Below are 7,503 nucleotides of genomic sequence, written 5' to 3'. Positions count from 1 at the left end.
CGGCGTCGCGTTCACGACAAATGCGCCATGCGGTTCCAGCTGACAGCGTTTCTGGCGCTGTGCCACGCTCGCTACCTCATCACAGTGCCAGGAACGCTTTCGACCGTCTATTTCGACACGTCCGCTGCATAGACACGCCAGAACTCGCTATGATGATTTGTCTGTTCGATTGACCTGCACTTTTTCCACGAGTTCACTGCGCAGTTCTAAGCTCGTGTGGCACCAGTGCTGAAGTGCAGTGACATGCGCGAAGATAAGCGAGGGCTACCGGAAACGGGCTCAAAAGTACTGATGTGGTGCAGTTCTCCTGCTTCTGCACTCGCATCGCGCGTCTTTCGTTGCTGCCGTTGTCTAGCATGTGCTGCCATTGTATCGTGAATGTCCACTTTTTTCAAGTTCACGGCTGCGGTGCAGTCTTTGCCAGCACTCCTATGTCAAAATTTTGCAGTTAATGGTCTAGTTGCAATGCTGGTGGGTAAGTTGGTGATACGGAAACATATCATCTCACCCTACGGGCAACCATGGTGGGATGCGAAAGCATCGCGGGGGGTGCGCATCGAGTTTCCGTTTCGTTTCACTTGACAACAGAACCCAATGAAAATTAGAGTGAGAGTCGGGTTTCGGCGGGTATCGGTAGCCGTTGCTCAGGCTCATCACCGGAACCTTTCCCGACGTTAGAGCCTCCTTGCACGCGGAGCACACCGCGAACTGCAGGAAGTCGCCGGTGTTGTTGCTGAACTGGCGTCGAAGCACGCCGACGGCCGCGTTACGCTGACGTTCGTTCTGGACGCTTCCAACCTTGCTCAGGTTGTTGTCGAACCAAAGCCGGTCGCACACGTTGCAGCTGTGCCCGAAGCTCCGATCGAGGAAGTCGCGCTTGAACCGCGCCTCAGCACCGTCGAAGCCCGGGCGTTGTAATGGCCTCGAACGTGTTGCTGCTCTGGCCGCAGACTCGCGTTGCCTCGTCGCTTCGGGATCGGGAGCTGCCGCTCGACGCTGCCGTTGCGCTTCGACTTTCCGAGCCCGGAGTTCGGGGTCGGCTTGATAACGCTGACGTTCCACTTCGGCGTGCCGAGCCCGTGTTGCTTCCGTAGAAGTTTCCTGCCGACGTTGACGTTTACGTTCGGCTTCCCTGGCCCGAATTTCGGAGTCCGCTTGCCGACGCTGACGTTTACGTTCGGCTTCCCGAGCCTTCCTCTGCTCCGCGGCGGTGGCGCTGCCGCTGCAACTAGCGTCGACGTTGACGTTGTTCATGGCGTTTCGCACATCGTTGCACAGAGAGAGCACAGCGAACGCGCGCTTTATACTGCGCCGCCTACCGGCGTACCCTTAGAGAGAGAGGGAGAGAGTGAGAGAGAGAGTTATATGCAATGATTTGCTGCGCCGCACCTGTGGCGGAGAGGGGGAGAGGGGAGGAGGAAGCGCACACCTGCGTAGGAGAGGAGAATGAGGGAGAGCTGCGTATGCGCAGTATGGGTGCGGACGCCGCAGAACGGACACTGCCCCGAGCATAAGATGCTCTCGCATTTAAAAAGAATACCTGGATGTTGTGAACTGGTACAAAGAAAGTACTTTGAATTTAGGTTTATGCGGTGTTTTCCGCTGGACTCAAGAAACGTTCAAGGGCCTCTCACTGGCTTCGATCGTGGACATGGGTGCCGTCGTTGCCGATTCACAGCGCAATTTCTGTCAGTACGCCATCCAGCGTGCTTGCACGGTCTTATTTCTTGTAGCGTTTTCTGCTGCCATTGCGCCGGAGAAATCGTCTACTACTTCGTCGCTGCACGACACTGGCACTGACAATCCCAGGGGTGGAGAAAGATCAGGAACCGGACCTCAACTTTACCTGCACTTTTTGAATAGTTCACAAAGTGTAGGTGAACCGAAATGGCCTGGCAGTATTACCGGAAGTGATCGCCCGAGAATATTGCCCTTGAACAAAACTGACTGACTTACCTTTGTGCTGCAAGGTACGCCACCGCGGCTGATGGCTGTTACGGACAAGTTACGGGACGCGTTCGTCGCCGAAAACAGCTGCGCGTTTCTGATCGTGATGCCCCGTTTTGCCTTGTCGGCTCATGAAAGCTTCGCTTACACCGAGTTCTACAGTGCGCACGAATCTGCTATTTTTGTGGCGCGAGTGCTGAGTGACGCTCTTGTTCATTGCGCAGCAATTTCCGTTTATGGACCGACTTCCAGTTTGTCACAGAGGTGGGACGAAATTAAATATAAATAAAAAAATAAAAACAGGTAGATATCGATGGTTCTACTTATGGTTGATGATATATATGCCATGAGAGCACAGGTTAAGTACAGTAAAGAGCGAATTTAGTGTCATAAGTAATTAGAAACAATTGAGGAAAGTCTAATTGCCGTACACCAAAGCACACAATCGTACACTTTAGATACCCACCCTATAAGTAACGGGGCGGGCGAACGCCGCCGACCGCGCGGTCGACGCAGCCCGCCAGGAGTCATTGTGGCCACACGAACTAGACTACGGAAGCAACGTTGGCGAATGGAAAACAGAAGGTAAAAATGCGTCTAAACCAATGTTTCTTACACGTAACATAAGGCAACTGACCTGAAAAAGAGCACACGTAAGTCGCGGTTAGACAGAACCTATTGTGACGGGACGTCAAGTGGATAAAAGAGGGACTGTATTTATATACAGGGACTGTTGGCACAGATGGTCAAGATGGCTGAACACGCGCAGCGTTTTCCGGCGATCGTCGTCTTCTTCCTTAATGCAAGGAGGCGACCCGTAACATCTAACCGCCCCGGCGGGCTGAGCGCCGTCTCGGCGCAGACTAATTACACGAGGAGGCGACGGAAAAGTATGGCTTCAGTCGGGATACGTGCACGAAGTCACGAGATGGCAGGGTAGATGGTGAAGAACTGTTCAGTGGGGTGATTTCATAGTTCACGTAACTAAGTTGCCGTAAAACCTTGTAAGGTCCGGTGTAACGCGATAAAAGCTTTTCAGAGAGACCGACGCGACGAGAAGGAGTCCAGAGAAGCACAAGAGATCCCGGAGAAAAGCAGAGGTGCCGGGTGCTGCGGTTGTAACGGTCCTTTTGGCATAATTGTGAGTCGGATAGTCGCTCGATCATGAGCTATCTGACGTGCCAGATGGGCTCGCGCGACAGCATCGCGTGCATACTCCGTGGTATGTTGTAGAACAGCAGGTAGGAGCGCGTCAAAAGGCAATGCAGGGTGGTGGCCATACAGGCGGTAAAATGGCGAAAAACCGGCGGGGTCGTGACGGGAGGAGTTGTACGCGAACGTGGCGTATGGCAAAGCGCTTTGCCAGTCCCGATGATCGTCAGACACGTACATACATCGACAGCATATCGGTTAAGGTGCGGTTCAGCCTTTCGGTGAGCCCGTTGGTCTGCGGGTGGTACGCAGTAGCGAGCTTGTGCTCCACAGAACAGGAGCGAAGGAGGTCATCGACAACTTTCGACAAGAAGTAGCCGCCTCGGTCTGTGAGCAGTTGCCGAGGAGCACCATGACGAAGGATGACGTCATGAAGGAGGAAATCGGCGACATCAGTGGCGCAACTAGTCGGCAAAGCGCGCGTGATGGCAAAACGCGTAGCGTAGTCGGTCGCAACTGCGATCCACTTGTTCCCTGAAGCAGACGAAGGAAATGGACCGAGGAGGTCGAGACCGATGCGGTAGAATGGCTCCTGGGGTATGTGAATAGGATGCAGAAGGCCCGCAGGCAACCCTGAGGGCCGTTTACGTCGCTGACAAAGGTCACGCGCAGCAACGTAGCGTCGAACAGATCGGTACAGACCAGGCCAGAAAAACCGGCGCCTCACGCGATCGTATGTGCGGGATACGCCAAGATGGCCAGTAGTCGGAGCATCGCGGAGTTCTTGGAGAACAGTAGCACGAAGATGCTTGGGGAGAACAAGCAGAAGCTCTGGGCCGTCGGGAGTGGTACTACGACGGTAAAGAATATCGTCGTGAAGCTCAAACAGACGAAGCGATGGGTCGGGCTGACGAGAATGTAGGCGGCCAATTATAGATCGTAACGTGTCGTCACTTTGCTGTTCAGCGCGTATGTTGGCCAGATCTGCCATAGCCATGACGAAGTCACCGGTATCAAGTTCGGCGGTGTCGGGAGGGTCGACAGGATAGCGGGATAAACAGTCAGCATCTTGGTGCATCCGGCCAGATTTGCAGAGCACGTCAAAGGTGTACTCCTGGGCCGGTATTTTGTAGCGATGCCTTTAAAGTAATAATGCCTTTTCGCGCTTATCGCGCTTTGTCAGTGGTCAGAGCGACGGTCCGCTCACGATATCAACGTTGATAACGCGAGCGGACCGTCGCTCTGACCATTGACAAAGCGCGATAAGTGCGAAAAGGCATTATTACTTTAAAGGCATCGCTACAAAATACCGGCCCTGTAGTCGTAACGCCCAGCGGCCAAGCCTTCCTGTAGGATCCTTCAGCGACGAGAGCCAGCAAAGGGCATGGTGACCCGTGACAACGGAAAACGTTCGGCCTTACAAATAAGGGCGGAATTTTGCCACAGCCCAGACCAGAGCCAGGCATTAGCGCTCAGTTATCGAATAATTCCGCTCTGACGACGAGAGAAGGCGGCTGGCGTAGGCAATGACACGGTCCTGGTCGTTCTGGCGTTGGGCGAGTACTGCACCTATGCCGTGGCCACTAGCGTCGGTGCGAACTTCTGTAGGGGCCGACGGGACATAGTGCGCCAAAATGGGCGGTGAAGTCAGTAAACTGACAAGGGTGGTGAATGCGGCAGCTTGTGCAGGACTCCAGGAAAAAGAGATGTCCTTCTTGAGTAGGTCAGTATAAGCGGCCGGGCAATGTCGGCAAAATTCCTGACAAAGCGGCGGAAGTAGCAACACAAGCCGACAAAGCTCCGTGCATCGCTGACTGAGTGAGAAACAGGAAAGTATCGGACGGCACGCACCTTGTCGGGGTCAGGTTGGACACCGCTAGCACTAACAAGGTGACCGAGAACGGTGATGTGACGCCGAGCGAAACGACACTTGGAGGAGTTAAGTTGTAGGCCAGCGCGGCGAAAAACATCAAGAATGGCCGACAGGCGGGTTAGGTGGTCCTCAAAAGTAGTCGAAAAGACAATCACGTCATCTAGATAGCATAAACACGTAGACCACTTATAGCCCCGAAGGAGAGAATCCATCATTCGCTCGAAGGTCGCGGGGGCATTACACAATCCAAAAGGCATAACCTTGAATTGGTAAAGTCCATCTGGTGTGACGAACGCAGTCTTTTCACGGTCCATGGCATCAACAGTAATCTGCCAGTATCCGGAGCGTAGGTCGATAGAGGAAAAGTACGTGGCGCCGTGGAGGCAGTCCAAGGCGTCATCGATTCGGGGCAGGGGGTAGACGTCCTTGCGTGTGATGTTGTTCAAGTGTCGGTAGTCAACACAAAAGCGCCAGCTGCCGTCTTTCTTTTTTACTAGCACCACAGGGGACGCCCACGGACTAGAAGAAGGTTCGATAACGCCTTTTGTGAGCATTTTGTCAATTTCGCCTTGGATTACACGACGTTCGGCGAGGGAGACACGATAGGGACGGCGACGGATAAGGCTCGCGTTCCCCGTGTCGATGCGATGTTGGACAATAGACGTTTGGCTCAGAGAACGATCGTCAAAGTCGAAAAGGTCGTGGTAAGACTCCAGAAGGCGGTGAAGGTCAGTAGCTTGATCAGAAGGAAGGTCATCAGGGATCATTCCGACAAAGACATAGCACGGCGAACTCCTTGTTGTGCAAAGGAAGGACGAACTGGAGGGACTGGGGGGTTTCAACGCGCAAATTTCGCATTCTTCGGCAGCAGTAATGGCGGCGAGTGACAAGGCTGCCGGAATCAGTTGAGGAGAGGCGCTGAAGTTTAAAACAGGAATGGCGATGCGGTTGCCGGTGACAGTCACGAGGGTGCTAGGCACGGCGATGTTCTTGGCGACCAGAACGTCTGTTACCGGGGATAGCACGTAATTGCCATCAGCGACAGGAGGGCTCGAGACCATGGCGATATACATGGCGGCTTGCGGGGGCATGCGCACATAGTCGAGAGAGCAGAGATGGGCCGAAGGCGTGGTTGGGGAATCGGCTAGGTGAGCTAGTTCGAGCTGCAGGAGGCCAGTTGCACAGTCAATTAGGGCAGAATGAGTTGCGAGAAAGTCCAGACCAAGGATAACGTCATACGGACATTGTTCAAGAATGGCAAATAAAACAGCAGTTGGGTGACTGGTGATTGTGACGCGGGCGGTGCACATGCCAAGGATGGTGGGAGTTCCTTCATCGGCCACTCTTACAACGTGGGAAACAGCAGGTGTGACCACCTTCTTTAGGCGACGGCGAAGACCAGAGCTCATGACAGAAATATAAGCCCCGGTGTCGACAAGTGCAGAAATCGTCACACCATCAACGTCAACGTCCAACACACAGCGTCGAGTCGGCAGAGTAACTAGAGGGTTTTTGGGCAGAGTGGTAGATGCAGCGTTACCTCCGGGCGCTGCATCGTTTAGTTTTCCGGAGTGAAGGAGCCACGGTTGCTCGGCGACGGGGCGCGGCGAGGTGGCGGGGAGTGGGAGGATGGACGGCGGTACGGTTGCGAACGCGACTGGTGCCCTCTAGGTGACGGCGAGCGGCTGGACCATGTCATGGCAGCGTCAGGATTGTAGGGGTGTGCCGCAGATAGGGGCCCAAAAGGGCTGCGATCAAGGCGGCGAGCATGGCCAAAGGATGGATGGAGTACGTGGCGGGAACGACCAGCGGTTGTGACAGTAGCGAGCAACGTGCCCGACACGGCGGCAGTTAAAGCAGATAGGCCGATCGTCTTCAGTTCGCCAATCAGCAGGGTGTCGCGATCGTGGAGCGAACCGTGGATACCGAGGGAACAATGTCGGGGCCCCGGAAGCGGATGTAAGGCTCACAACGGCGCAAGCAGCGTGAACCCCGAGATTCGCGAGTTCGTTTCGCACGATGGCTTGGACGAGTGAAACCGCTGCTGTGCTCGAGTCGCCGGCGTTAGAGCTGGTAAAGAGGCTAGCGGGAGCCGTTGCCTCGATTTCACGGCGGACAATCCTCGTCAATTCGGCCGACGGCGGCGAAAGCTTAGATTGCGGCCGCTCTTCACACGAAGACGTTGCAGCGGTGTTGGGAAGCCGGGCGAATGATCGTTCAATACGGCTGCTCTTAGCCTGCTCGAAGCGCTGACACTCCTCGATCATGGCATCGACGGTAGCACAATTTCTGCACATGAGCCGATTGAAGGCGTCGTCCGCTATCCCTTTCAGCACGTGGTCAACCTTGTCCGACTCTGGCATGTTACTGTCAGCTTTACGGCACAGCGCCAGCACATCCTGTATGTATGACAAATATGATTCCGTGGACGTCTGGGCGCGAGTTGACAGCTGTTGCTTCGCAGCGATTTTCCGACTGGAGGCCTGACCGAACAGGTCACGGAGCTTTTGTTTGAATGTATCCCAGCTCCC

This window comes from Dermacentor silvarum, chromosome 1, assembly GCF_013339745.2.
Source record: "Dermacentor silvarum isolate Dsil-2018 chromosome 1, BIME_Dsil_1.4, whole genome shotgun sequence".
NCBI classification, from domain to species: Eukaryota; Metazoa; Arthropoda; class Arachnida; order Ixodida; family Ixodidae; genus Dermacentor; species Dermacentor silvarum.
The sequence above is the reverse complement of the archived record's forward strand: the minus strand, read 5'-3'. Positions refer to the sequence as shown.